We start from the raw sequence: 11,202 nt of genomic DNA, 5'->3' as shown, positions 1-11,202 counted from the left end.
TGCAAATATGAGGACCCCCTGGTGAGGAACTGTATTCATCTATACAGAACCATTTATTTTGTTTGTGAAAAATCCCATTGGAAGGGATAACGCACTCAGATACAATGGGCTAACAATGATGTTAATTATTTCATCACTGTTTGTAATATCAAAACTTCAAAAATGTATTTTTCCATTTTGGAATTTTTATTTATTTATTATGATTATTCATTGTTGATTGATTGATTGATTTATTGATTTATTTATATTTATATTTATATTTATATATATATTTATTTATTTATTTATATTTATATTTTTTATTGTTCTATGGGGTGGGTTGTGGGAAAGGGGGAAAATGGTAAAATCAAGAGGAGCATTGTTTACTCTTTTTGTATGTAATACGTCACTCTGTTCTTCCTTCAATAAAAATATAAACAAAAAATTAATAAATAAATAAATAATTTAAAAACTTCGGTCCGGTCCCTCGGTAGAAATTAAGGCAAAATGCCTTGATGGATTTTTTTCTTAAAAACACACAGCTTTTCACCTTGCAAGATGTTAACTAATGAACTGAAGTTGTGTGGACTACTTTTCAAGTGATGTAATGCTAAATTTCTCCAAATCTGTTTCCGATGAAGAAACAAATTTATCTACATCTTGTAGGAACTGAAGGTGAGTACATTTTCATCAAATTTACATTTTTGGGTGAACTATTCCTTTAAGACAAAATAGTGGACAAGTTGAAGAAATCTTCTATTCTCTTTTTCCTCATAGCAACCTCTGAAACCTCCTACAGCCTGCGACTTTGTACAGCCTTGTCTTCCCATAACCGTTTTCCTTGCACTTTTAGTATTCTTTATTTATCACTCTTTGTATTCAGTTCATTTTCATTTTTTCCCTTTCAGTGTCCTGCTCCCATCCAGTCTCACGTTCTTCCAAATCTCTCTCTTCTCCCACATTCTTTCTTCATTTCTTTCTGCTCTTCTCCTACATCATCCCTCCCTTCTCTCGTCATAAGCCCCCTGCTCTGCGCGCACCAGCCCCTGCTCATCTTCTTAATCTTCTTACACAATTTGCATATTTTCTCTGTAATTTTATTCGCTCACACTCTTTTTTCCCTTCTCTCAGGTTACATTTAAATAATACAAATCTGTTCTATATTTGTCAACTGTGTGATGATCTTACATTTATGAATATAATTGAATATGTTCCAGCCTTTGGAAGCTGGTGCCAGAGGGCCTGAAAATAACAGAGGCATCTGGAGCCCCAATTTATAGAGCTAGATTCCAATCATAATGAAAGCCTTTTGCCATGTTCTTTGCCCTGGGGGCTCCCGTCCTCCAGTGGTCTGACCAATAGACATTGTAGTGCAGAAATGTGTCAGCTTTCAAAGGGTAGATGAGCATATATCATCTCAGAACAACACTGTTCAAAGTAGCAAATTATGGATATTCAGAGGTCAAAAACATCCATGCAGTGCCTCAGTGTTTACTGTACACTAATCTAATAGTTAGAGTCACACAAAGAGTTACAAAAGAAGTAATGGTGTTTTTGCTATTATGCATATTTCACTTAAAAGCAGTTTTTATTTGAGAAGGTTTATGATTCACAACTACTGATTGAGTTGGATTTTGTTGATACTGCTAACTGAAAAGAGGGTGATAGTTTTAAAAATTAATATGGCTGACAACTTTCCACCAAACGCAAAATAGTGCTGAGCTTTGTAAGTGTAGTTTTAATATTATTTATAATATACTATTATTTTATAGTATTTATTAATATTTTGAATCAGCTTTACATTTTAGATTTTCAGTTTTTATTTTAATTTTGGTTTAGGTTAGTAATATCGTGTGTGTGTGTGTGTGTATTTCAATTTAGCTTTATTTTTTTATTTTTTTTTCAGTTTTAGTAATTTTAGTACTCAAACGTATGTTATTTTAGTTAGTTGCCAAGATGTAGACATCGCATCGGGCCCCCTCTCTGATCAGGGCCCTTGGAATCGTCCTAACCTTCCCCCCAGTAAGGCGCCCCTGATTCAGACTTCCTTGGACTGTTTTTTCTAGACAAACAAACTGCTGATCTAGTTGGACTTAATGACATTATTGCAGTTTCCCATAATGCAAAAGAGCTGGCCTTCATGGAAACATTCATTGTCTGTGAAATTGCCCCCTGTCCAAGTCCTTGAAAAAGGTCGCAGAACAATGGCAAGAAAAAAATGCAATTTATGTCTTTCATCAATTTGCTTGTGTTTTCCTCTGTGGCCTTATATTTTGCTTGTACTTTCATCTTTTCCTCAGATTTTGATGTTTTGCTCTGTTTCACAGACTGCTGATCTACATTACTCTTGATGGCTTGTTTTCCTCCTTTGATGTTGCAGTGCTCTTAAAAGTCTATCCCAAGCCGTAAGGAGAACGAAGCACTTCATATCGATATACTGCCGTAGTCCTCATACACTCTGCTTGGGATCCATATTCCATTGATTCTCTATGACCCTTCACACTTGTTAGATGCTCGTGAATTGCAGGCCCTCTGCAGTAAAATACTCTGTTCTGTTCGTCTCTCCAGTGAATAGAAATTCTCTCTGTGTATAACATGTATGTATGCTTCACAGACTTAATATTTCACACTTAGGGAGAGCCGACATCAAAGAATAGACAACTGCTGCATTTTACAACAATGTTTTTCACTATTGTGCGTAGTTTATTCCATTGGTAGATTTATATAAATGGTTCAGAGATCTTTTTCGTTATGCTTTACTCCCACTGATGCTTTGGCTTCCAGCTGACAAGCTGAATGAATGCTCCTGATGAAGAAATTATTCAACTGGTCATAATAGCAGCAGATCCTGGAAGTTATAATATAAACTTTCAATTCAATTCTGACTTTTTCCCTCTGAATTGTGAATTTATGTCTTGCAATTTCTATTTCTCAAAATGTATATAAAAAAAACTACAAAAAGGTAATCATTATCGTTATAATGTTGCAATTGTTATTCTTTATAGTTGTGGTGTGGACTTCCCTATTCTCAAAGAATTAGAATGATTATTAAGACGTTATAGTTATAGTTATCAATATAGTTATTGTCCTCAGTGTGAATGACCCTTTAAAATTATGTTTTTATCCAGCTGATGAACGATAAAAACATTGACAGCCAAACAGAATCTACCCAAGTTAAAAGAGGTTGAGAATTTAAAGCAACAGACAACATAACTGCAACACGTGTTTACAATAAACAGACTGTTATTGTGCTTTTGTGTGGACACTCATATACAGTAATTATCCTTATAGGTATGTTTATAGTTAACATTCTTGGTGTGAATAGGCTTTTTATTGACCTTGACACACAGTCATGAGGGCCTGTAGGGATCCTCTTTGACATAATTTCCTGTTTTATTTATATGTCCTACTTTATTTATATATATTTTTCTACAAGTTTCTGCATGTTATTTGGACCATATAACTTTTCTAAGAGTTCAAAAATCAGAGATCTCAAAACAAATTGATAAGGTTATTTTTACGTTTTACACATATTGAGGTTTCCTATTTTAAGCATCTTGATTGGTTACCTAAAAGCAGAATAGAACACATGAAATAACAATTGTTATAATAACAATTAACAACATTGTTATAATAGGCAAAGTCTTATGGATATTACATTGTCATTTTAAAATTATGTATGGTCGTAGGTCTTTTGAATACTCTGGGGCACAAGTGTGGAATAAGTTATCACTGGATATTAAAGTTATTCCGAATATGGCTTGAGTGCATTTCATTACATTTCTAATAAATCAAATCAAAGGTCTCCAAATACTTCTCTATGCCAAATCCAAAGCCTTGTGTTTCTCACACTGACTTTAAAAAAGTGAGACAGTATATAGCAGAGAAAAAGGGAATGCAGAAGTAAGGTTTCTGCAGTAAGTGCAGGGGTTAGTTTGAGTCATTGGGATCGGAGCATGCTTGATTTGGCCTGCTGAATTGTGAGAGCCGCAAGAGGATTGCAGTGGTTTCCTGCTGGCCAGCTTTAATCAGTGCAGAACTGCAAATGTCTACAGCCACAGATTATGTGGGGATAACATGACAAGGACCCAGTCCTACCAGCTTGACTAGATAACACATGGGGCACTGTACTTACTAATGAGTCAGCGAAGATGAGTCGGGGAGTGAGCATGGGTCATATGTGTGTGTGTCCATGTCTGTAAGAGGTAAACTCCTCTGCATTGTTTGTGCCCATGAGGATTGTCTTCATAAGCCCTGCAAAATGCGATATGTGAAGTCGAGCGTGTATGAGCCATATCTTTGTTTTTCTCTGTCTGCCTTTGAACACAAATCAACATTTGTTTACTTCTCTTTGTACATGTGTGTGCATGTGTGTGTTTATGTGAATGTGTGCTGAACTGGCAAGCAAGCTCTGACTCTTAACTTATGAAACGATACACATGATTCATCGCCTGAATGACTTCATTCCTTCAGCATGACAGAAAGCTCTACAATACCGACCATTTCTGATAAAGACTATACCCAACACAACCAATGAGGAGGTCAAGGTTGGCAAACACCAAAGGACAGACAAATCGCTTCTATTGTATGGAATAAAGAAAAATAATTTTGAGGTTAAAGCACCGTTAAAGCTTTTTGATATGTTGAAAACCGAGGCATAAAGTAAAGTTTAGTGTTCTGTCTAAATCAATTACCCACCGTCAATAGAGCGCAATTGGAAAGCAACAAGGAAATAGTGACAGAGCGGAAATGCTGGGAGAGAAAATGAAATGGCTCGGCCTGATTCTCCTTGTTTGAACACACTGACTAAGCAAACTACATAAGACTGCCTCTTATTGATTTATTATTTAAGTGTCTGTTGTGAAAAATTACAGTGCTGCTGCCTACGGACCAATTCCCATTGTTGCCAAAAAAAACAAACAAAAAAAATTGTGCAATTTACCACTCATTAAAATAAATAAACAAATAAATGAAATGCACAGAACATTGCTTTAGGGGAAAGCGAATTTGGTCCTGGTGCTGTTATCCTCCTATCCAATCAAGGTAATCTGCTGACACGAAACTCTTGTTAAACATGGTAATGCAGACAGATTAATGTGCAGAAAGCTTGATAGCACCCAACAAGGTCTTAATTAAAAGTGGGATGTAGGTATAGATGTGGAATATTTGCTGGAAGTGTTTCGAAGGAGACTAATTGGTGTAATAATTGCTGAGACACAAATAGTTCAATTAGAAACTGATTGCCTCATTATAGCAGTATACAAGTTGACAAGAAGCTGAATTCCCAGAGGCTCAACAGGAAGAGAGTGTGACACTGGGAAGCGTTGGTGTGCTGGTAACCTGAGTGCAGGGTTGCCAGTACTGCATAACAAAACCAACCCAAAGGCCAATCATTTCGATGTAAGATAGCCTCAAATGGGGCACCACTGAATGTTGTGATTTTAGATAAAGTGGATAAAGTGCAAAAGATTGATAGATGCAAGTGACTGAGTTGGATGTTACTATGGACGTTATCTTTTGGAAAGATAAACTGAAGTTTCCTGGAAGTAGTAAGGCAAACCTTATTCTAGATTCAACAAATAAATCGAGAGATTAATTGTTATTAACTGACATCAGTTATATAGAATCTAATGCAAATTAGATAATCATAAACTGACAATATGGACTAATGCCAACGGTCTCTGGAAAGAGTGATATTTATGTTCCGCCTGGTCATGTGCTGTGCACTTGTTGACCTGGGCCACGTTGCAGTGGGAAGAAAGGAGTCTGATCCGTTTCAGAACCTTGAACACTAAGCACTGGTGAATGATGAACTCCTGAGCACCAAGACGGTCCTTGGTCTGGAAACACACAAACAGAGGAGCTTTGAAGGTGAAGGTTTTGAAATCTGTGCAGAAGATCTGGACAACCTTGAACACGCAGGAGAAGAACCACTGACGAGACGATTCTGATGTTGTTGGAGAAGATCCTAGCAGTTTGGAACCCGCAAACGGAGGATCGCTGATGAGAAGGTTCTGAAGTTGTTGTAGAAGATGGGGAGCACTAAGCTTGTGGCCGTTGTTGCTGTTGCTGTTTCCAAACTCCCCAAATTCGCTTCTTTCAGAATTTCTTTGTTTCTCCTTGGAATACCTTAGCATAGCAGCTTAGCAACATAGAGCTTAGCACTTACAGTAGACATGATAGGTTAGCACACTTCTTTTTCTTGAAGAGAACCTGTTAATCTTTCCTGAGAAGGAGGGATTTGCAAGTTGGCACCTTTCAGATCCAGTGTTTTGATTGGCCGATGCTGTCGGAGATGGCCATGGTATGGCTCCTCTCTGGCATGAGGTCTATTTGCATAGCTTAAAGTCCACAATTAGAACAATGTCTTTTTCCTATGCATAATTTACTTTCCAAACCAATTCCAGAGTAACCTACACATTGTGCTGAAAATATGAAGACCAAACATCAATGGGTAATGCAGAACATTGACTCATGCATTCAAATATACAGTATACACTTTAATAGGTAAGGTTGCATACGTTATTGTATCACAAACAGCACTCAATAAGTATATACAGTTCTGTAAATGGATATGAAGAAGGTTTAATCAATATTGTGTCCATTTTGTGTGAATGCATGTGAATATGTGTCCTTCCCTTGCTCATTGATTGGAAATGGCCTTTTTGTTCTGCTAAAACCCCCTTTTCAGTGATAGTTGTGTTTAAACAGTTTCTCCAACAGTTTAAAAGTATCCCAGTTTCGTGGGAAAACTGCAGACTTGGCAACCCTGCTTGGGAGGTTGAGTTTTGGTGAAGGGAGTTACTTTATGTTCGTGAATGCATCTTGATGGCTGTCATAGTATTTGAAGTAATTATCTGGTTGGATACCTTGGAGGCTGAGTGTGTGTTTTTGTGCGTAGGGGAAAGTTTGCATATAACTGCTCATGGAGTGTGTTCGCCCATGTCTTTGTGCACAATCCTTTAAAGGGGCTGTGGGGATTGAGAGTTGGGCCCTGCTTTGATCACACTGGATAGGGACTGCTGGCACAGGCACACTGCGTAGTTTGCTTCAAGCCTGCATGTTTAAAAAATGTGTCTCAGAGCATCTCACTCACAGACCTTGGAATGCCAATGTAGATTCTATTCCCTACTTAATGATGAGCTGTGTCGCTAATGGTGGCTGAGCACCGAAATTGTTTTTCCGCTGCATGCAAATCACACCTCTTTTTATCCCATGTAAATTATGCTTATTCCAAGCAGTGAGCAGGGACAAGCTGTGTTGTTTCTTAGTGACGCATCATGTACCTGTTTGATTCACCAGACAAATTTGTCTATTGAGAAACATATAGACCTACATGAAATGAATAGTTAAATCAAGAACAGTTAAATAATTTGCTATGATACAATTTACAGATCAGAAGCAGGCTTTCACGTGCAATTTGCTGATGAGACAACTCCATGTGTGCCAAGTTTGTTTGTTGGGAAAGAGAATAAGAATCTATGGAGCCAGTAATGTGACATTTGCTGAAAGGATTTTGATTCAGTCTTGATTCATGCACTCTACAGATTTGTTCAAAAGCACAGATTCATTCAAGAACAAAACAAGGTTTTTTTTTTTTTTTCATCAAGTAATTTTTGCAGGAAACCCCTCTACTCTGTGTTTCTCAGATACACACAACAGGTGATCATGCTGTCGCTTTGGTTAAATTGCCATTATATTACATTACATTATATTATATTATATTATATTATATTATATTATATTATATTATATATGTTGCAAAACATTATATTTCAAATAAATGCTGTTCTTTTGACATTTCTATTTATCAAAGAATTGTGATAAAATAATAAATAACAGTCAATATAAATACATAATGAATACAAACATTATTAGGAAGCATAATAATTAATGTTTCTTGAGAACCAAATTAGCATATTAGAATAATTTCTGAAGGATCATGTGACACTGAAGACTGGAGTAATGGCTGCTTGAATAAATTATATGAAAATAAATCAATTACATTTTAAAACAGATTATACATTAAAATAGAAAACAGTTATTTTTTAATGATAATAATATTATTGCTTTGTTGTAGTTTTGATCAAATAAATGCAGCCTTGGTGAGCATTCTTTGAAAATATTTTATATTTTGAAATAATATACTTCTTACAATAATCTTATCTGCAAAGTATCTTGCTACTCTTCAGAAAAATCCTTAAGGTCCCACAAATTCTTTGGTTTTCCAGCATCTTTTGCGTATTTGAAGCCTTTCCAACAATGACTGTATGATTTTGAGATCGATCTTTTCACACTGAGGACAATTGAGGGACTTACATGCAACTATTACAAAGCGTCCAAACACTCAATGATGCTCCAGAAGGAAAATTGATGCATTAAGAGCCAGAGGTGTAAACTTTTGAACAGAATGAAGATGTGTACATTTTTTTTTTTTTTTTTTTCCTCATTTAGTACTATCCTTCAGCAGCTACAGAAGATACTTACATGTTTCCCAGAATACAAAATAAGTTCAATTTACCTTGATCTTCAAATTCAAAAAGTTTTCACCTCCAGGCCCTTAATGCATCATGTATCCTTCTGGAACATCAGTGAGCGTTTGCACTTTTTGTAATAGTTGCATGTAAGTCCCTCAGTTGTCCTCAGTGTGAAAAGATGGGTCTCAAAATCATACAGTCATTGTTGGAAAGGGTTCAAATATGGAAAGTATGCTGGAAAACCAAAGAATTTGTGGGACCTGAAGGAATTTTCTGAATAACAGCAGGCAATTAACTGTTCAGGACAAACAAGGGACTGTGGATCATCCAGGTAAGAACACAGTATTAAAGAATTAATTAACATTTTGCAGATACTGCAAAGTGTATTTAACATTTTTACCACAACTGTGTGTGTGTGTGTGTGTGTGTGTGTGTGCATATATATATATATATATATATATATATACATATACATGCAGACTATATATATAGTCTATATACATATATACAGACTGATTATTGGATGGGAAAAATGGAAAAAAAGGTAATTTAAGAAGTAGTGAGTGACTGACAGCAAGTTCTCATGGAGATGAAGGAGGGGAACCCTACTGCTCAGAATGGAGCAGCCTGGTGAAGAATAACATGGAGCACTGTTGGGGAATGGAAATCACAGCACCTAAAACAGGCTTGTCAGTGGCTGCTTTGGGGTGGCATAGGTAATGATGGCCTCAGGCTGTGGTTGAGGCTTGGAACAGCAGCAGGGTGGCAACGAGGAGAGGCTGAGGGAATTTGACAGGGGTGAGAACTCCTGAATGCTAATGCCTTTAGTGCTTGGCTAATTGGCTAATAACTCACAAGACATATTCACCAGAGAAAGTCACCCTCAGATTCTGTGTGTCCAAAACCAGATGAAGCCAAACAATTTATGTCCTGTCCTAATGCCCCTCTGTCTTATAAACATTCATTTCGCCTCAAATGAGTAGCTGACATGTGCTGTAAGGGAATTTTGCTGCACCCCATCATGGTTCAATGTCATTTATGGAATAAATGGGAGCTATCTGGTCAGCCATCTATTGTTTATCAATTAGTTCATTTGTATCCTCTTCCACCTCTACCCATGTCCCACAGCTCGGCTCTGACCCATACAGATCCCTGTGAATAGAAATGACCTGCACTGTCCTCATGTTCTTAGATAATTGGGAAGATTTACATCCAAGCTGGTAGGGAAAAATGTAATAAATCTAACTACACTATTAAAAATATACATTTAAAAAAGGGTTTTTCACAGCGATAACATAAAAGAACCATTTTGGGTTCCCCAAAGAACCTTTCAGGGAACAGTTCTTAAAATATTTTTTTTTTCTTAGTGTGAAAAACATTTAAAAAAATGTAAAGAACATTTTCTACTATATATTTTTTTGCCTATTGGCGTTAATTTTAAACTTGAAATGAATAACTGATTTAGAGCAGGTGATGTTATTTCCAAATTGTTGTCTAGATGCTACAATTTGTTTTTTCAGTTAAACTTGAGATCTGAGTCACTAGTGATGTGAAAGGCAAACTGTGTTTGTTTTTGGATAAAATAAGCTGTTTTATGATCACATTATAAATGTTTAATCTATAAAGAACCTTTTGTTGAATTAAAAGTTTCTGTGGATGTTAAATGTTCTTCATGGAACTATATATGCCAATAAATAACCTTTATTTTTCAGAGTGTACTGTAGAGGCTCAGGCATGCAGCACTTTTGGATTGATACATAATTAGTTTTCCACTTTTTTTTCAATTTCCACAAATGCCTTAAAACATGAATTGCTTGCTTTTTAAATTTTTAATAAATCATTTTTTCCCTTACTTAAGGAGTAAAAAAATAATAATAATAATAATTAAAAAAAACTATACCTTTGTCTTATTGGCCCGTCACATCAGGTTTATCATATTCGAGTATCTCTATCCTTTTATAGCCACCGTAGCTTAGACGAAAATCTAGAAAAAGAACAGCAAATTGTTTCCCTTGACTTTGGTTATTAGTAGAAGTTAAGGAGCTGCTGTTTGAGCATTCGCTGCGGGCGATACCCTTGCTGTACTGAAGACACTTGCGGAGAGAGTGAAGAGAAACAGGGATAATAGGCCTCTCTGTGCTGCCTTTATTGCCTGACGTGTGTTTAACTCTCTAGTCCTCATCTGTCTGTGCTGTGCGATTGACTGACTGGCCATGGCAGCCACTCTAAACATTATTACTTTGAAACAGTATAATTAAAATGTGTTTAATTAACAGAGCAGAAGAACAGAGAACGGTTGGAACACTGTGACATCAACATTGGAAATCTGTCTTCACAGAAGCAAAATTAAAACGAGGTGGAAATATAGGAAAACAGGATGTTTGAAAATAGTATTTTTGCCAATTGGGGTTAAAATAAAACTGCATATGAATAACCGATGGAGTACAGATGGTGTCATTTCCAAATTGTTGCCTAGAAGCTACAATTTGGTTTGTCAGTCAAATTTAAGAATTGTGTCGATTGTGTGGCAAATCATGTTTGATTTAAACTTAAATGTTTAATCTATACAAAACACTATAAGAGATGGTATCATTATAAATCCTTTTATTTATTTATTTATTTATTTATTTTTTATGATTTGTGTAATTGCCAGCAAAGTTTTTCCAGAAAAAAAAAAGGTCGAAATGAGTCACAAAAAAGATTTAAATATGCAGAATAATGTATGTATTTGTATAATTTAAAAAAA

The sequence above is a fragment of the Sinocyclocheilus rhinocerous genome, unplaced genomic scaffold (assembly GCF_001515625.1).
Source record: "Sinocyclocheilus rhinocerous isolate Xijiao unplaced genomic scaffold, SAMN03320098_v1.1 scaffold2340, whole genome shotgun sequence".
Taxonomy (NCBI): domain Eukaryota; kingdom Metazoa; phylum Chordata; class Actinopteri; order Cypriniformes; family Cyprinidae; genus Sinocyclocheilus; species Sinocyclocheilus rhinocerous.
Note: the sequence above shows the minus strand (reverse complement) of the source record.